Here is a 20,453-nt window from a genome sequence, read left to right as displayed (position 1 = left end):
AAAATTGAGTTGAGGACAAAGGAGAATAATTTATGGCTCTGGTTAGCGGGAAAAAATAGAGACAGTCCAGCAAGTTAGATTGAGCTGTAAGATTTCAAGTAGAGGTCTAAATACTTGACTGGAAGGAAGTGCTTTGATAAATTCAAATGGTTATTACTTTATTGTATAGGTTGGGTAACACCAGTGGTGTATGAAAATAAGTGGTGAATTCTAAAACGATAATTTGGTTTCGTTACGTGAACAATGGGATATCGTTTTTACTATTAGGATGATGGATTGAATAAACATTGGTTATAAGTTATTAAACAATAGGTTTATATTTTAAAAACATCAATGCAACAGGTTGCAATGATTAAATTAATAGAAATGGGTTATAGGGTTATATTAGAAGGTGTAGTGAACTTAATGAAAGATGGTATTATATAGTGTCTTCCAGGATTGCTGGAAGTCTCCTATAGCATTATGTTAAGGGAATGCCTGGGATAAAATATAATGTCTTACTTACACAGAGTATGTGATTGTATTGGCTAATGAATGAAATATGACATTAACAGGGGCGAAAGGAACAATAGAAGGGGAGACAGATTTTCCTATGGTGTTGGTAAAATAATTGATAATGGATCATTTGAGATGAGATCACATGGAGCAGATTTAGGGGTTCAATAATCATTGTGAGATTAGTTATGAGGAATTAGATTGATACAAACGATTATTGATGAGTTAGGACTGGGGATATCTGTATCATGTTTTGTGTGTACTTACCATCTTTAGAATACTGATGGTAATTGAAGGTTGACAAAATGTATATCCAGGAGAAAAAGATTAGCTTATCTCATTGGAATGTTGCCAAGGGCTAGGGGGAGCAGTAGTGAAGTTAGGCAGTATTTAGGTCGTAAAAGGGAGCTACCAAATTAAGTGGGGCCTGGCTATCTTTGATTGTTGTTTTTCAATTGGGTTTTTCAAATAAAAAACAACACACCTAGTATGATGTTTATAAAGGGTTGTTATGTTGAATTTAGGGGATTTTCAACAGTTCATAGGTGGTGTTTACTATGCTGTGGGATAGAACGGTTTGTTGGGTGATTTCAATGGCCTCTGGGCTCTGTTTTGACTTTCTGGTGTTGATTGGTCATCCACACTGGTGGTTCTGGGGGCATGAGAAGAGGACTTTGGGATGGTTTATTTGATCAAATTGAGGGTAATTTATAGTGCTGTGAAAAGTGTGAAGAAGATTATAATTTGGTAATAATAGGATTTGAAACATTAAAATAACAGAAGAGGGAGAGCTTTCCCTGAATGAAAAATACCTGTTGCTAGTCAATTGTACTAATCTTGGATTACTTTTACGGGATAGAAGTAAGTTGAGATATTATCAAATGTTGTCATTTACATTTCATTTTTATTATGCTTTAATAAACAACAAGTTGGTATTTGAAACTAAATTAATGCAATGAGCTGCAGTAATCAGAGGAAGGCACAATCTAATGTGAAACAGCTATTGCCTAGATCACTGATTTAGTAATAAGATCAGGAAGATAGTAATAATAGGAAGCTGGATAGGATCATTTAAGATAGGGACTAGCTGTCCAGAAATAGATGAAGAATGATGAGCTTTTTGGGAATGATAGACTGCTGTAAAGCTTGGGTACTCCATTATGTACTGCATACTGGTAAATTAAGTCATCTTATCTATGGGAAGGCAATGGCAGAACTCTGAGGAAGAACAATTTATGAATAGAAAAAAGTTGCTCACTTCCCAAACAGTCTTAGCTTTTCCTACATATAACAGTGATTTTACCCAAATGGTAGAGAGTAAAGAGGGATATATGACATTGGTCGTGATTTAAAGATGGTGATGAGGGAGTTTCTTTAGTTAGATATAACTGGGTTAATCACGAACATAGAGTTTTTTAAATTATTTGTTGCTAGGCAGAAGACTTAGGTGACCTAGGGTCGAAGTGCTTCCTCTTACTTCAATCCATGGCTGTCTTTTGTCTCTCTTCAAACATTGTGAAGGGTTGAGCAGAGTTCAGGCTAAAAACCTGTCTCTCCTTTGCTATCTTCTTGATTGATTACAGCATGAAGGGGGGTTTGTGTTAGGTTTGAAAGATTTAAGTATGGACCTGTCATGTCCAACCATCAGTCTTCAGGTCAAGCCCGGGAGAGCCGGGGTAGAACAGAGTTTGAACTAAACATGAGTGTTTTTACAAGATAAGAGATTGATTGATTGGATTACTATTGATTCTGAACTGAATGAAAGTCGAATTTAGCCGCCATAAAAGACAAAGGAAGTGGGAGGAGCAATAAAGAAGCAAGGGACAGTCTCAAAAATAAATAAGGGATGGCAATTGGATGATAAATTACCAATATTACCTAAGTTATTGTTTAGGTAGGTGGTAATATTGACACATGAGCAGAACCATGTGTCAAGAGGGGGGAAGAGGCTAGTGGTAGGATTAAATAATATACGAAGGAGAGGACAAAATACTTAAAAAAAAAAGCTCTTACAGAATGAACTGCACTAAGTGAAGAATGAACTGAGAACTCAGAAGTTAGTACATCGTGGATAGGGTGGTTTGATGAAATGTTTGGTAAACGGAAAACCATAGCAGCCACCATCTTAGGGGCGGTCAGTGTTTGTATGGGTATTCTTGTATTATGTGGTTGTTGTCTTGTTCCTTGTGTCCGAGGATTGGTGAGTAAGGCGTTGGTGAAATGCAGTATCTCAACAATGATGAGAGATGGACCGACTCCGGACTCTAACCAGGGGAATGTGAAAAACGATCCTCCAGGCTTGGTGGATGACGAGGATTTTGACCCTGAAAGACCGCCATTGGATGAAATGTTTATTAGTTCTGACGTAATCTCTGAGATTAATCATGCTTGTAAATACATTTATCCTGAATGTGAAAACATTTAGTCAAAGGGGTGGATTGATAGATTCATTTGTATTTTAAGAATAATGACTAAAGGATTTCACCCCAAATACAGTATAAATGTGTGAACGGTGTTAGAGTTATAATGTAGTGTCAACCCACTAACGGAGGGGGAGGAGTTAGAAACTGTTGAGAAAGCATTCCAGGGTGAAGGGGACTAAGAAACGGTTTAAAGGTGGGCGGAGCAAAGGGCCTTTGTGTTTCAAGGGGTATAATAGCTGTATGTGTGTTTTTTGGCGTCAGAGCTCTCCATGATTAAAAATACGGATCATTCTTGCTGGTTGCGGACCTTTGATTAATTCATGATTAAACCAGAGAATTTACACCCTCTGGGAATTATTTAGAGCATTAAGTTTGATTAATTAGAGATATAAATTCTCGTGACATATATATATATACACAGCTCCAAATAATAAAGGGAACACTTAAACAACACAATGTAACTCCAAGTCAATCACACTTCTGTGAAATCAAACTGTCCACTTAGGAAGCAACACTGATTGACAATACATTTCACATGCTGTTGTGCAAATGGAATAGACAACAGGTGGAAATTATAGGCAATTAGCAAGACACCCCCAATAAAAGACTGGTTTTGCAGTTGGTGACCACAGACCACTTCTCAGTTCCTATGCTTCCTGGCTGATGTTTTGGTCACTTTTGAATGCTGGCGGTGCTTTCACTCTAGTGGTAGCATGAGACGGAGTCTACAACCCACACAAGTGGCTCAGGTAGTGCAGCTCATCCAGGATGGCACATCAATGCGAGCTGTGGCAAGAAGGTTTGCTGTGTCTGTCAGCGTAGTGTCCAGAGCATGGATGCTCTACCAGGAGACAGGCCAGTACATCAGGAGACGTGGAGGAGGCCGTAGGAGGGTAACAACCCAGCAGCAGGACTGCTACCTCCGCCTTTGTGCAAGGAGGAGCAGGAGGAGCACTGCCAGAGCCCTGCAAAATGACCTCCAGAAGGCCACAAATGTGCATGTGTCTGCTCAAACGGTCAGAAACAGACTCCATGAGGGTGGTATGAGAGCCCAACGTCCACAGGTGGGGGTTGTGCTTACAGCCCAACACCGTGCAGGACGTTTGGCATTTGCCAGAGAACACCAAGATTAGCAAATTCGCCACTGGCGCCCTGTGCTCTTCACAGATGAAAGCAGGTTCACACTGAGCACGTGACAGACGTGACAGAGTCTGGAGACGCCGTGGAGAACGTTCTGCTGCCTGCAACATCCTCCAGCATGACCGGATTGGCGGTGGGTCAGTCATGGTGTGGGGTGGCATTTCTTTGGGGGGCCGCACAGCCCTCCATGTGCTCGCCAGAGGTAGCCTGACTGCCATTAGGTACCAAGATGAGATCCTCAGACCCCTTGTGAGACCATATGCTGGTGCGGTTGGCCCTGGGTTCCTCCTAATGTAAGACAATGCTAGACCTCATGTGGCTGGTGTGTGTCAGCAGTTCCTGCAAGAGGAAGGCATTGATGCTATGGACTGGCCTGCCCGTTCCCCAGACCTGAATCCAATTGAGCACATCTGGGACATCATGTCTCGCTCCATCCACCAACGCCACGTTGCACCACAGACTGTCCAGGAGTTGGCGGATGCTTTAGTCCAGGTCTGGGAGGAGATCCTTCAGGAGACCATCCGCCACCTCATCAGGAGCATGCCCAGGCATTGTAGGGAGGTCATACAGGCACGTGGAGGCCACACACACTACTGAGCCTCATTTTGACTTGTTTTAAGGACATTACATCAAAGTTGGATCAGCCTGTAGTGTGGTTTTCCACTTTAATTTTGAGGGTGATTCCAAATCCAGACCTCCATGGGTTGATACATTTGATTTCCATTGATAATTGTTGTGTGATTTTGTTGTCAGCACATTCAACTATGTAAAGAAAAAAGTATTTAATAAGATTATTTCATTCATTCAGATCTAGGATGTGTTATTTTAGTGTTCCCTTTATTTTTTTGAGCAGTGTATATTTCCTGAGCTTTCTTATATCTCCTAGATATAGGAGAGACACTTCAAAACCTTATTCCTTATCATTTATTTTTTGACTGTCTTATTTGCCACTTATGAATGTGTTATTCAATGCGTTTCTATGGGCAATAGTAGTAAAGGCTAAATTCAATATTTTATCAAATTATTATTTATTTATTTATTTTAATACCTAAAAGGCTCCTAAAATTCAAAATCAAAGAGCTAACTAATCCATGTTACAACCATTTAAAAACAATTCCATATGTTAGTGTAGTAAAAAATACAGCCTAAATTCTAAACTTTTTTCTACACTGAGTATACACATATACTGAGTATACCAAACATCAGGAACACCTTCCTAATATTGAGTTGCACCCCCACCCTTTTGCCCTCAGAACGGCTTCAATTCGTCGGGGCATGAACTCGAAAAGCGTTCCACAGGGTTGCTAGCCCATGTTGACTCCAATGCTTCCCACAGTTGTGTCAAGTTGGCTGGATGTCCTTTGGGTGGTGGACCATTCTTGATACACACAGGAAACTGTTGAGCGTGAAAAATCCAGCAGCTTTGCAGTTGATGACACAAACCAGTGCACCTGGCACCTACTACCATACCCCGTTCAAAGGCATTTACATATTTTGTCTTGCCCATTCACCCTCTGAATGGCAATTGTCTCAAGGCTTAAAATCCTCCATCTACACTGATTGAAGTGGATTTAACAAGTGACATCCGTAAGGAATCATAGCTTCAGATTAACCTGGTCAGTCTGTCATGGAAAGAGCAGGTGTTGTTAATTACATTTTTAAATTTTAGTCATTTAGCAGACACTCTTATCCAGAGCGACTTACAGTTAAGTGAATACATATTTTTTTATACTGGTCCCCCGTGGGAATCGAACCCACAACCCTGGCGTTGCAAACGCCATGCTCTATCAACTGAGCTACATCCCTGCCGGCCATTCCCTCCCCTACCCTGGACGACGCTGGGCCAATTGTGCGCCGCCCAAGTCTCCCGGTCGCGGCCGGCTGAGACAGAGCCTGGATTCGAACCAGGATCTCTAGTGGCACAGTTAGCACTGCGGTGCAGTGCCTTAGACCACTACGCCACTCAGGAGTGGTCTAAGGCACTGCGCAAGGCAGCTAACCCACTATTCCCTGGGCGCCGATGACGTGGATGTCGATTAAGGCAGCCCCTCGCACCTCTCTGATTCAGAGTGGTTGGGTTAAATGTGGAAGACACATTTCAGTAGAATGTATTCAGTTGTACAACTGACTAGGTATCCCCCTTTCCCTATATATACACAGTGGGGAGAACAAGTATTTGATACACTGCCGATTTTGCAGGTTTTCCTACTTACAAAGCATGTAAAGGTCTGTAATTTTTTATCATAGGTACACTTCAACTGTGAGAGACGGAATCTAAAACAAAAATCCAGAAAATCCCATTGTATGATTTTTAAGTAATTAATTTGCATTTTATTGCATGACATACGTATTTGATCACCTACCAACCAGTAGGAATTCCGGCTCTCATAGACCTGTTAGTTTTTCTTTAAGAAGCCCTCCTGTTCTCCACTCATTACCTGTATTAACTGCACCTGTTTGAACTCGTTACCTGTATAAAAGACACCTGTCCACACACTCAATCAAACAGACTCCAACCTCTCCACAATGGCCAAGACCAGAGAGCTGTGTAAGGACATCAGGGATACAATTGTAGACCTGCACAAGGCTGGGATGAGCTACAGGACAATAGGCAAGCAGCTTGGTGAGAAGGCAACAACTGTTGGCACAATTATTAGAAAATGGAAGAAGTTCAAGATGACAGTCAATCATCCTCGGTCTGGGGCTCCATGCAAGATCTCACCTCGTGGGGCATCAATGATCATGAGGAACGTGAGGGATCAGCACAGAACTAAACGGCAGAACCTGGTCAATGACCTGAAGAGAGCTGGGACCACAGTCTCAAAGAAAACCATTTGCAACACACTACGCCGTCATGGATAAAAATCCTGCAGCGCACGCAAGGTCCCCCTGCTCAAGCCAGCGCATGTACAGGCCCGTCTGAAGTTTGCCAATGACCATCTGGATGATCCAGAGGAGAAATGGGAGAAGGTCATGTGGTCTGATGAGACAAAAATAGAGCTTTATCGTCTAAACTCCACTCGCCGTGTTTGGAGGAAGAAGAAGGATGAGTACAACCCCAAGAACACCATCCCAACTGTGAAGCATGGAGGTGGAAACATCATTATTTGGGGATACTTTTCTGCAAAGGGGACAGGACGACTGCACCGTATTGAGGGGAGGATAGATGGGGCCCATCTATCGCGAGATCTTGGCCAACAACCTCCTTCCCTCAGTAAGAGCATTGAAGATGGGTCATGGCTGGGTCTTCCAGCATGACAACGACCAGAAACACACAGCCAGTCAACTAAGGAGTGGCTCCCTAAGAAGCATCTCAAGGTCCTGGAGCGGCCTAGCCAGTCTCCAGACCTGAAACCAAACAGAAAATCTTTGGAGGGAGCTGAAAGTCCGTATTGCCCAGCGACAGCCCCGAAACCTGAAGGATCTGGAGAAGGTGGAGGAGTGGGCAAAAATCCCTGCTGCAGTGTGTGCAAACCTGGTCAAGACCTACAGGAAACGTATGATCTCTGTAATTGCAAACAAAGGTTTCTGTACCAAATATTAAGTTCTGCTTTACTGATGTATCAAACAAAATGCAAATGAATTACTTAAAAATCACACAATGTTATTTTCTGGATTTTTGTTTTAGATTCGGTCTCTCACAGTTGAAGTGTACCTATGATAAAAATTACAGACCTCTACATGCTTTGTAAGTAGGAAAACCTCCAAAATCGTCACTGTATCAAATACTTGTTCTCCCCACTGTGTGTGTGTATATACAGTGGGGGAAAAAAGTATTTAGTCAGCCACCAATTGTGCATGTTCTCCCACTTAAAAAGATGAGAGGCCTGTAATTTTCATCATAGGTACACGTCAACTATGACAGAAAAATTTAGAAGAAAAAAAATCCAGAAAATTACATTGTAGGATTTTTAATGAATTTATTTGCCAATTATGGTGGAAAATAAGTATTTGGTCACCTACAAACAAGCAAGATTTCTGGCTCTCACAGACCTGTAACTTATTCTTTAAGAGGCTCCTCTGTCCTCCACTCGTTACCTGTATTAATGGCACCTGTTTGAACTTGTTATCAGTATAAAAGACACCTGTCCACTACCTCAAACAGTCACACTCCAAACTCCACTATGGCCAAGACCAAAGAGCTGTCAAAGGACACCAGAAACAAAATTGTAGACCTGCACCAGGCTGGGAGGACTGAATCTGCAATAGGTAAGCAGCTTGGTTTGAAGAATTCAACTGTGGGAGCAATTATTAGGAAATGGAAGACATACAAGACCACTGATAACCCTCGATCTGGGGCTCCATGCAAGATCTCACCCCGTGGGGTCAAAATGATCACAAGAACGGTGAGCAAAAATCCCAGAACCACACGGGGGGACCTAGTGAATGACCTGCAGAGAGCTGGGACCAAAGTAACAAAGCCTACCATCAGTAACACACTACGCCGCCAGGGACTCAAATCCTGCAGTGCCAGACGTGTCCCCCTGCTTAAGCCAGTACATGTCCAGGCCCGTCTGAAGTTTGCTAGAGTGCATTTGGATGATCCAGAAGAGGATTGGGAGAATTTTATATGGTCAGATGAAACCAAAATATAACTTTTTGGTAAAAACTCAACTCGTCGTGTTTGGAGGACAAAGAATGCTGAGTTGCATCCAAAGAACACCATATCTACTGTGAAGCATGGGGGTGGAAACATCATGCTTTGGGGCTGTTTTTCTGCAAAGGGACCAGGACGACTGATCCGTGTAAAGGAAAGAATGAATGAGGCCATGTATTGTGAGATTTTGAGTGAAAACCTCCTTCCATCAGCAAGGGCATTGAAGATGAAACATGGCTGGTTCTTTCAGCATGACAATGATCCCAAACACACCGCCCAGGCAACGAAGGAGTGGCTTCGTAAGAAGCATTTCAAGGTCCTGGAGTGGCCTAGCCAGTCTCCAGATCTCAACCCCATAGAAAATCTTTGGAGGGAGTTGAAAGTCCGTGTTGCCCAGCGACAGCCCCAAAACATCACTGCTCTAGAGGAGATCTGCATGGAGGAATGGGCCAAAATACCAGCAACAGTGTGTGAAAACCTTGTGAAGACTTACAGAAAACTTTTGACCTGTGTCATTGCCAGCAAAGGTATATAACAAAGTATTGAGAAACTTTTGTTATTGACCAAATACTTATTTTCCACCATAACTTGCAAATAAATTCATTAAAAATCCTACAATGTGATTTTCTGGATTATTTTTTCTCATTTTGTCTGTCATAATTGACGTGTACCTATGATGAAAATTACAGGCCTCTCTCATCTTTTAAAGTGGGAGAACTTGCACAATTGGTGGCTAACTAAATACTTGTTTTCCCCACTGTACACACACAGTGTATTCGGAAAGTATTCAGAACCCTTTACTTTTTCCACATTGTTACATTACAGCCTTATTCCAAAATGGATGAAATAGTTTTTTCCCCCTCATCAATCTACACACAATACCCCATAACGACAAAGGAAAAACAAGTTTATATTTTTTTGCAAATGTATTAAAAATTAAAAAACAAATACCTTTTTACATAAGTATTCAGACCCTTTACTCAGTACTTTGTTGAAGCACCTTTGGCAGCGATTACAGCCTTGAATCTTCTTGGGTATGACGCTACAAGCTTGGCACACCTGTATTTGGGGAGTTTCTCCCATTCTTCTCTGCATATCCTCTCAAGCGCTGCACAGCTATTTTCAGGTCTCTCCAGAGATGTTTGTCTGGGCTCTTGCTGGGCCACTCAAGGATATTCAGAGACTTGTCCCGAAGCCACTCCTGTGTTGTCTTGGCTGTGTGCTTAGGGTCGTTGTCCTGTTGGAAGGTGAACCTTCGTCCCAGTCTGAGGTCCTGAGCGCTCTGGAGCAGGTTTTCATCAAGGACCTCTCTGTACTTTGCTCCGTTCATCTTTTCCTCGATCCTGACTAGTCTCCCAGTGCCTGCCGCTGAAAAACATCCCCACAGCATGATGGTGCCAGGTTTCGTCCAGATGTGTATCTTGGCATTCAGGCCAAAGAGTTCAATCTTGGTTTCATCAGCCCAGAAAATCCTTTAGGTGCCTTTTGGCAAACTCCAAGCAGGCTGTCATGTGCCTGGTCCCACGCAGGGCCCCCCTCCTGGAGATGTATTTAAGAAAAACATTTGTAAACGATGATATACCTGAATAAACTAAGGAAAAACATTATTTAACACTATAAATCATGCTGAAATTGATGTATAATATATTACATGATTTTTATGAAATCCTGGAATTGGTCTGAGCTGGTTTTTCCCTTAATTTGCCCTTATTTTATAAAGCATATGTACAGCTAGCTGTCTGTCACTATAGCCCTTTGAGGGGCCCCTTGACCTGGGACTTGTGGCTGCGCTACTGGTGGGGGTGGGACCAGGTTCTTCAAAAGTATTACTTATACCCTACTTCATACAGTACCAATAAAACATGAAATTATTCGGAAATTAAGCCAAGCCTTTTCAATGTTTTTCAATATAAGAAATTACCCGGCCTGTCAGTGGTTCTCTGTAGCTCAGCTGGTAGAGCACGGCGCTTGTAACGCCAGGGTAGTGGGTTCGATCCCCGGGACCACCCATACACAAAAATGTATGCGCGAATGACTAAGTCGATTTGGATAAAAGCGTCTGCTAAGTGGCATATTATTATTATTATATATGATTAACGTGTAGCCTACCCTGTCTGTTGCACAAGCTCAACATTGTCAGGTCAGGTCATGTCTAGCTAGCTAGCTAAGTTATGTTCTGGCAAAAAACTGATAGAAAGTACAAATCAGGTGTGCTAAAACGCAAGGAGCGAGAAACCCTCAACTTCTCTGATCATTTTCATGATGTCCATCCGGTTTGCCTCTAACTGCCATATCCCCCAAACTGTGCTCTTTTTCACAAAAGTTCTCAACCTATATACTTATTATGGACACAGTATGTTTTACAAGAGTTATTTTGTTGTTATTAGTCCCAACCTTCAGCTCCATTCAACCCCTCCCATCTATCTCTAAACACCATCCATATTGGATTTCTACTTGCCATATTTCTCAACTGTACTGTGATGTTTCACAAAAGTTCTGAACCCTTGTTTCTACAGATTGTAAATTGAAATTTTTTTTTTTTGCTAAAAGTATTATTATATTATTGATCGATTGACTATGACTTTTCAGATCACCCAGTAGTGCTATCTGCAGGGTTAGCTCCAGGTAAATATTGCAATCCTTCAGCCATTCCTGGACCTGTGACCAAAAACAAGCTACAAATGGACAGTTCCAAAACAAATGATCTAATGATTCTGTCTCTTCGCAGCAAAATCTGCAGAGCTGGGAAGATTGTATCCCCCATATAAATAACATTCTATTGGTTGCAAGAATTTTGTATAATAATTTAAATTAAAAAAATATATTTTTTTAAATGATTTGTACAGAAGGGCCCCTCGTTACCACCCCTTTGTGCTGAGACCCTAGCTCCACACCTACCAAGGGCACATTGCGATGGGGGTTGACAGCACGTTGCAATATTTTTCTTCCACTGGCCTCGTCGTTCCTCAATATTTTATAGTCATTGTAAAACAGTGTAATAGGTCCACAATTACGACCACTTTGTTTCAACTGGAATGTCAATGTATTTTGGCAACTCATAGAGTGGTCATTCTATGAGAGGTGATTGCTTCCTTGAAGGGTCAACGACAGACAAGAAGGAAGTCGTGATTTGTCCTATATCGGGGCCCACAAAGGTGATTCTTATTTGGTGAATTAAAGCTTTTTTGGTGGGAGTCTAGCTTCTAGCTTCCTCAGTACTGCGAGCTGGTAATGTGGATCACACAGACTTGTTTACCCACAGTAGGCAGTTTTACCATGTGCTGTCCATCCATTTATTCAGACTGTTAAATTAAGCAAAGACATGCATAAGTAACTGACAGCACATTATCAAATCTGTGGTCAATGGACTGAAGTGACTTTACTCTGCTATATAATATATATATATGTAGGGTTGGGCAATTTTACGATTGCATCATTTATCGACGATGTTTGGCAGCCATCATCGAAGGTGACAGCATCGTGTTGTCACAAACGATGGTTTAGCATATTTGAATTTCACTGCACCTCTGGAGTCTGGCAGCGCACAACAGCACAGTGCAGTGAGCACACAGCAGGGCGACATGCCAAATGGCCTAATCCTTATTTGCCATAGCCAAAACTTTAAATACACATGTATTTGTTAGACTATTAACATAAGGCAAGGGAACAATGTAGATTGTAGAAAGAGTGGGCAGCACCAAAGCAGCACAAAATGTCAGATAGAGCCGAATGTGTTTTTTTTCCTCTCCAATGTCGGATGATCATGGGCCTTTTGCAGTGGACACTCCGTTGTCTGATTTATTGTTTTAAAATCTAAAAATTTCCCCTAATCCCCATTCGATTTGAATGTGACTTGTTGGCCTAGGCATAGCCTACTCTTTCATGATCAACCATCAAAAAAATCTATAGGCCTAACGGATTTCCATCTCAGAAAGTTGTTTGCGAATAGCCTAAACAAATGATGAGGTTTTGGCAATGTGAAGATAAGAATTCCAGAGTATGGTACCTCTGTATCTGATAGAGAATTGACTACGTGAGGTGCGGCAGTGGGGAGGGTGAAGGTTATCGCAGTGTCTTGTGTTATATAGATGGATTTCAGAATTAACCTGGAAGAATCCATTGAAGGGTTTAGGTAAACTGTCTGGGAGGTATGAGTATTTGTAGATGAAAGTGCATAACTGGCCTACATTGTCGTAAATAGACAAGATAGTTTCTTAAACAAAAGGTGCAGATGGAGCCAGGTAATTAGAGGAAGTGGCTAGCCTTGCAAATTTATTTTGTATGATGAGTAATTTGTGTAGGTAGGAGGCATATGTACTGGCCCAGACAATATTACATTAAATGAGATATGGGTAAATTAAACTATAGTATAGAGTTAGGAAGCAAGCCTGATGAACCAAACCACTAATCTTTCTGATGATACCAACAGATTTCATCACTTTGCTATAGACAAACTGAATATGATCTTTCCAGGATAACTTTTCATCAATTAGAACTCAGAGGAATCTAGTGGATGTGACTTGTTCCATTTCATTCCCACCTTTTATTTTTTTTTTACAATATTTCTTATTGTTGAATACAATAAAGTTTGATTTTTCTTTTACATTTAAAGATAATTTGTTTATCTAGAACCATTCAGAAAATGTGGCCATACCTGAATTGACTTCATTAATTAGTGAATCTAAATTCTTTGATAAAATCAAATTGGTATCATGAGCAAAGAGAATGGGAAATACAGTAGAAGACACAGAAGCAAGGTCATTGATATACCATAGAATAGGAATAACAAAGGTCCAATTATCGAACCCTTTGGCACACCACAGGATATCTTGGCCCTGGTAGATGCTCCGTCATTTGCATAAACAAATTGCTCTCTATCATAAACATAACTATACAACCAATTATACGTATAATCATGAAAACTGTAATAATGCAATTTAGAAAGTAATATTTCATGATCAACCGTGTCAAATGCTTTGGATAAATCTAAAAAGATGCCAGGTGCGTATTCATTGATGTTAAGGGCTGTAAAGATTTTATCCACAAGTTGCAAAAGAGCCATATCTGTGGAGTAGTTTTTACGAAAACCATATTGGTGCACAAATAGAATACAGTGTTGATGTAAATGTTTAAACATTCTCTTATACACCAATTTTTCTAGAATTTCAGAAAAACATGGTTGTAGAGATATTGGGCGATAATTTGTTAAATATATTGGATCCCCAGATTTATAGAGGGGGATAACTTTGGCAATTTCTAATCTTTAGGAACAATAACAGTTTGCATAGATTTGGTGAAGATCTACTGTACGTTAGAGGCTCAGTAATCGAGCAAGACACTGATTTCACCAAAGATGCAATCTCATCATGACCTGCTGCTGATATCTTTAAGTTACCAATTACCTCCATCACCTCAATTACATCAGGAGGATCAAACTGAAGGGATTTCCATCAGTATTATCAATTTTCTTTGACAGAGAGGAACCCACATAAACAAAAAAGTTGATGAAATAATATCAGGAACATTTCCAAAAATAAATTGAGATGGAACAGTTGATTGATGATTTTCCAAGTTGACTTTATATTATTTAAGGATTCTTGGAATTTGTTAGTAACATTTATTTTGGGGGATATCCGAAGTAGGTGAGTAAATTTGTTCTCAAACTTTTTGTAATTTGCAGAATTCAGGGGTGAGAGATGTGATAAACTTTTTAAACAACTTGTTTTTTTTAAACTGAGGATTTTTTTGACTGCTTGTAAAACAAGGTTTACAGAACCCTTCTGCTGCTCTCTTACGTGGTTTAACTAAGGGAAAGCAGTGGTGAAATACGTGAAAAAGCAGACTCCAAATCGGCCTGATTATAAACATTTCCCCATGAAATATCATCAATCAACATCTTAAAGTGCTCTGTGATATCCCGGGAGGTCTACCCCGAGGGTGATAGAGGGGAGGTATGTTCCGCGACATTGGCTACCTCTGCAGGGAGTACCCGGGCTGGGCACCCCGACGTTGATGGCACCAATTAGGGGAGAGTGCCAACCAGCCATGCAGGCCACATAAATGGAGTACCGTGGCACACCACGGGGGAGAAAAAGAGAGGCAGGGAGTGAGCCTACAGACGGGAATGAAGCACCCGGGACATGGAACCGAATATGAGGAGGCGGCCCAGAAGAAGGACCGAGTCAACCCCAAGTTATTTTGTTATGATTATTTTATGTTGCCCAGTAAAGGTGTGTTTTCTGACCAGAATCTCCCTGTCTCTGTGTCCATCTCTGTGCGCTCAAACCCAACACCCCACCATTTACCACAGCTCACAATTACTTTTGTAAAATATTCTACATTTAATGCTATTAATCATTCCCATCTATTCATTTCCAGCTGCCAAAAATAAGTGGAAAATTGGAAAGTGGACAGAAATGTCAGTATGAAGTATACATGTATTAGCCACATTATTCAAATAATTTGTACAATTATTATCAATAAGGGTGGCAGATGAACTGGTCACTCGTGGGCTTATACAGTGGGGGAAACAAGTATTTAGTCAGCCACCAATTGTGCAAGTTCTCCCACTTAAAAAGATGAGAGAGGCCTGTAATTTTCATCAAAGGTACATGTCAACTATGACAGACAAAATGAGAAAAGAAAATCCAGAAAATCACATTGTAGGATTTTTAATGAATTTATTTGCAAATTATGGTGGAAAATAAGTATTTGGTCAATAACAAAAGTTTCTCAATACTTTGTTATATACCCTTTGTTGGCAATAACACAGGTCAAACGTTTTCTGTAAGTCTTCACAAGGTTTTCACATACTGTTGCTGGTATTTTGGCCCATTCCTCCATGCAGATCTCCTCTAGAGCAGTGATGTTTTGGGGCTGTCGCTGGGCAACACGGACTTTCAACTCCCTCCAAAGATTTTCTATGGGGTTGAGATCTGGAGACTGGCTAGGCCACTCCAGGACCTTGAAATGCTTCTTACGAAGCCACTCCTTCGTTGCCCGGGCGGTGTGTTTGGGATCATTGTCATGCTGAAAGACCCAGCCACGTTTCATCTTCAATGCCCTTGCTGATGGAAGGAGGTTTTCACTCAAAATCTAACGATACATGGCCCCATTCATTCTTTCCTTTACACAGATCAGTCGTCCTGGTCCCTTTGCAGAAAAACAGCCCCAAAGCATGATGTTTCCACCCCCATGCTTCACAGTAGATATGGTGTTCTTTGGATGCAACTCAGCATTCTTTGTCCTCCAAACACAACGAGTTGAGTTTTTACCAAAAAGTTCTATTTTGGTTTCATCTGACCATATGACATTCTCCCAATCCTCTTCTGGATCATCCAAATGCACTCTAGCATTACTGTCTTAAGCAGGGGGACACGTCCCCCTGTGTGGTTCTGGGATTTTTGCTCACCGTTCTTGTGATCATTTTGACCCCACGGGGTGAGATCTTGCGTGAAGCCACAGATCGAGGGAGATTATCAGTGGTCTTGTATGTCTTCCATTTCCTAATAATTGCTCCCACAGTTGATTTCTTCAAACCAAGCTGCTTACCTATTGCATATTCAGTCTTCCCAGCCTGGTGCAGGTCTACAATTTTGTTTCTGGTGTCCTTTGACAGCTCTTTGGTCTTGGCCATAGTGGAGTTTGGAGTGTGACTGTTTGAGGTTGTGGACAGGTGTCTTTTATACTGATAACAAGTTCAAACAGGTGCCATTAATACAGGTAACGAGTGGAGGACAGAGGAGCCTCTTAAAGAAGAAGTAACAGGTCTGTGAGAGCCAGAAATCTTGCTTGTTTGTAGGTGACCAAATACTTATTTTCCATCATAATTTGCAAATAAATTCATAAAAAATCCTACAATGTGATTTTCTGGATTTTCTTTCCTCAATTTGTCTGTCATAGTTGACGTGTACCTATGATGAAAATTACAGGCCTCTCATCTTTTTAAGTGGGAGAACTTGCACAATTGGTGGCTGACTAAATACTTTTTTTCCCCACTGTAGATGAGGGGATACAGATAGCTTTAGTTTAAAGTATTCAAAAAATATGATGTCAGTGAGTGGTTCTCACTTTTAAATACATTTATGTTGTAATCACCCAATAGAAAACAAATGGTATCTTCATTATTAATCAAATCCAATGATGCAAGGATATCAATGGAATTTATATGAAAAGAGATTCAACATCAATGTTATCAGATGTAAGTGTGAGGTCCTCTCTAACAAATAATTGAAAACATTTATGAACAAAAATGGACACTCCTCCTCCCACTCTTGACATTCTACAGTGGTGAACAGCATTATAAGAAGACGTGTCATAAAGCATGGTTGTCTCTTCAGTCAACCGTGTTTCTGAAAGGGCAACAATGGAAAATTCATGACTGAGAGAAGACAGATAATGAACAAGGTGGTCATGATTTTTAGGAAGACTGCGAACGTTCAACTGAAAGGTGGAAAATAAGCTCGTCTTGGAATTAGATAAACTGCTATACAGGTTGTTAAATTGCTTAACATTATAGTAATCACAAGTGATACTTCTGTTACATTTCTGGAAATTTGAATCTGGATCAACACAATGATTATATTTATCATTCGCTTCATTAATAACTAAATGGGTTAAATACCATGTTATCTGGGTTTATCCTGCCCAACTAAGAGAGATACATAGTCGGAATCATCCAGAGTGGAACAAAAACATAAAACTGCATGCCTCATGTCCAATACAACCATATCAATAGGGGTGCACTTCCTATGAAACGCACATTGACACAGTCCACATAACACTACTGACGACTTCAGAGGGTTATGACATTTAGAGCAATGTGTGTTTTTGGTCATGAGGTTAGCTGAAACATGAACAAAGTAGAGTAAATGTGCGTGGACAATAGTGGAGTCACTTGCCATAGGCCTACCTGAGGGGGAGGGGAACGACCAGATGATTATACTTCAGGCATGCGATGTTGCCTTTTTTTGTTCTTCAATTAATCGTGGCAGCAGTTCCTTTCTTTTGAGGCGTACCTTTTCTGAGAAGTCTTCGTTGGCTCTTCTGAGAATCTCATCCCTGTCTTTGAACTTGAGCAGTTACACCACTATAGATCTGGGCCGTCCATCAGGGAAGAAAGGGCCATTCCTATGCGGCCTCTCCATCTCCATGAGTTTAGGGTTCAGTTTGAGTTGATCTGCCAGGAGTTTCTTGGCCTTGACTTCTGTGTCATGCCAAGTTTCAGTCTCCTTTGGAAGAGTGCTTGTTTGGAAAATTGCAAAATCCTCAGACATGGTTTTGAATGCTGGTGGTATTCGTGCCCTTTACCTCCTCCACCTCTGACTGCGTAAACGCCAAACTGTTTTTAAATTCCATTACATCCTTAAACAGATCATCAACCCTTTTGTTGGTAGAATCCATAAAGAGTTGCAGGAAGGACTAAGTTATTTTCCTGCAGATCTATTAGATCTTGATTGAACTATTTTTGTTGATCAAGTAGTTCATGGAGTATAGTGCTTGATATATATTCCACTTCCACATTGAGCTCTGCAGCGTTTTTCTGTCTAGTATTAGCCCTGCTGCAAGCTTGTTGTGAGCGAAAATGAGTGAACACAACCCACACCACCTCACGAAAACAAGCTCCGCCAGTGAAATAGAAAACACACACAAGTAACACAAACTTGATCACACATGCACCAGTACGATAAACAGAGAGAAGGCGGAGATCTTTCTCACTGTATGGATCCTGGCTGCACTTTACTAAACGAGCGGGAGATTACCAACTCGCAAGTTAGTGCTGTGGATACAAGCAGTATGCGGGCCAGTAAGTCAAAACACCGGTCGAAGACGCTTGGGAGAGACCGTGGTAGAAGCATTCTCTTACCCACAGAACGAGCAGCGTGAACGAGCAGCGTGTGACCAGTCTGTGTTGAATGAAGATAAATTATCTTTGGAAGGATGTGTCACGCTGCATGAGGCAAATGGTGGTGACACCAGATACTGACCAGATACTGACTAGCCTAAACAGAATAAGTACAAAATTACCAAAATTAGTGCAAAACTAAAATAAAACAATTGCAAATAAGTCTTTCAAGGTTTGACAGGCTATGTCTTTCAAATAAGATGCACCTGGATTTGAATATAGGCTACATTAAAATCAAATCAAAAAAGTGCAATTAGGAACCATTAGGTCCAGCTCAAAGTTTCTGGCACCAAGTCAGTCATCGTTTTCCTTCCCACCAAGTCAGCCATCGTTCTCTTTCCCACCAAGTCAGCCATCGTATATTTTCCAGATTTAGCGCAAGGCAGACTATACTATAGTGAAATCCCGTCACTTGTTATTTTTTTTAGTATGACACGGTCGGAAAGTAGCCTAATGGAAGAAAGAATGTTGCAAATGCGCTTACCCAGATGATCAAGATGAAATAACAATAGCCTACACCAGTGGTCACCAACCGGTCGATCGCTATCTTCAAGGCAATCCTAGTCGATCACCAAACATTTCTGTAGAAAAGCCAACGATAAAGACTTGTGGTCCTTTTTTTTTCTTCTTCACATTGCGCTGTTGGTGGTTGGTGCACTTGATTCAGAAGCCCTGCGTACCGGGAAGACAAAGTTTTACAATTTTTTACAATTTCATTTGTTTGAAAAGGCTAACTCCGCCTACCCAGCGGACCAGGAGATCTGTGGCTAAATCGAGTGTGCCTACTGCGCTGGCCAATCGGATAGCTCAAATCACCGTGTCTACAGTTTCCACAATCCCTGCCACGGCAAAATGTTATACTAGCCTACGTGAGATTCCTAACTTTTAAAACCTTGACCAGAGAGACTGTCAAAGAATACAGCAAAGAGCTGCTGTTTTTATTCAGCACTGTCAACACCGTTTTTATTCAACACTATTACAAAACTAAAACACATTTTTCCCTACTTCCACTGGCGCTGCAATGAATGAGTAGCCAAGTCTATCGATAGTCCTGCGTTTTTATTATTATTAGCAGCTCGTCGTGTCTATTTTAATATCGAGGAATATTTCACTTTCTCTGGTCATAGGAAAAACATGAATTTGTTCATGAGGCAGATGTGGTGCGACCTGAGTTTCCCAATCAGGTGGAAGACAGTGTCCCCTCTCTCTGGTCAGTCTCCCCGGAGGAAAGGAAGGAGAAAGCAGGGACCGTGAGAGGTGGACCCTCTGCTGCTCTCTCCCTCCCTCCGCTGAGACTAATGGCGTGTTCAAAACAACTGAGATCCGACTGGGGAAAAACAGTTTTGAACGGTCATCCAAATGACCAGAAGATCACTCACGTCATGATTTGACCTTGTTTTGTCCCAGATCCCAGTTGTCTTGAAAGCACTATGACCATCAGATGCAGGTACCATCAGTCCAGTAAAATAAAATGTATGCTCAGTTGTGCCTCACAACTGCTACATCAACTGATCTATTTTTTAATCAAAGCTCGGGTTTTGAAATATAATATGCTCTGAGAAGAACAATATTGGCAGGCCAGGCATATAGCAAATATGCTGTGATAATGTATTAGGCCTACTGCACAAACCATTGTGAGCGGTAGATCTCGGCTTGCTTTTTGACTGCGAAAGTGATCTTGACTCAGAAAAGGTTGGTGACCACTGGCTTACACTTTACACGGCTATAATATACATTTTTAAAAGGTAGCCTAATATAACTGATATCCGAGTATTTTATGGACAAGAGAAACATAGCCCTACCAATAAAAAAAATGGTGAATAATATCGTATATCAATAATGTTTGGACAGGACGATGGGACAATGTGTCATTCTAGACCAACCCAAATAAAGT

The 20,453-nt window shown here is 41.1% G+C and overlaps 1 protein-coding gene across 1 annotated transcript in view; it reads right to left on the bottom strand.

Annotated features, from left to right (window-relative positions):
• The window catches only part of LOC121549344 (uridine diphosphate glucose pyrophosphatase NUDT14-like), a 69,076-nt gene that overhangs the window by 30,376 nt on the left and 18,247 nt on the right, over positions 1 to 20,453 (bottom strand). The gene's annotated exons all lie outside the window — the stretch shown is intronic.

Source organism: Coregonus clupeaformis, unplaced genomic scaffold (genome assembly GCF_020615455.1).
Source record: "Coregonus clupeaformis isolate EN_2021a unplaced genomic scaffold, ASM2061545v1 scaf0367, whole genome shotgun sequence".
Taxonomy (NCBI): Eukaryota; Metazoa; Chordata; class Actinopteri; order Salmoniformes; family Salmonidae; genus Coregonus; species Coregonus clupeaformis.
This window is presented reverse-complemented; position numbering and strand designations above follow the sequence as displayed.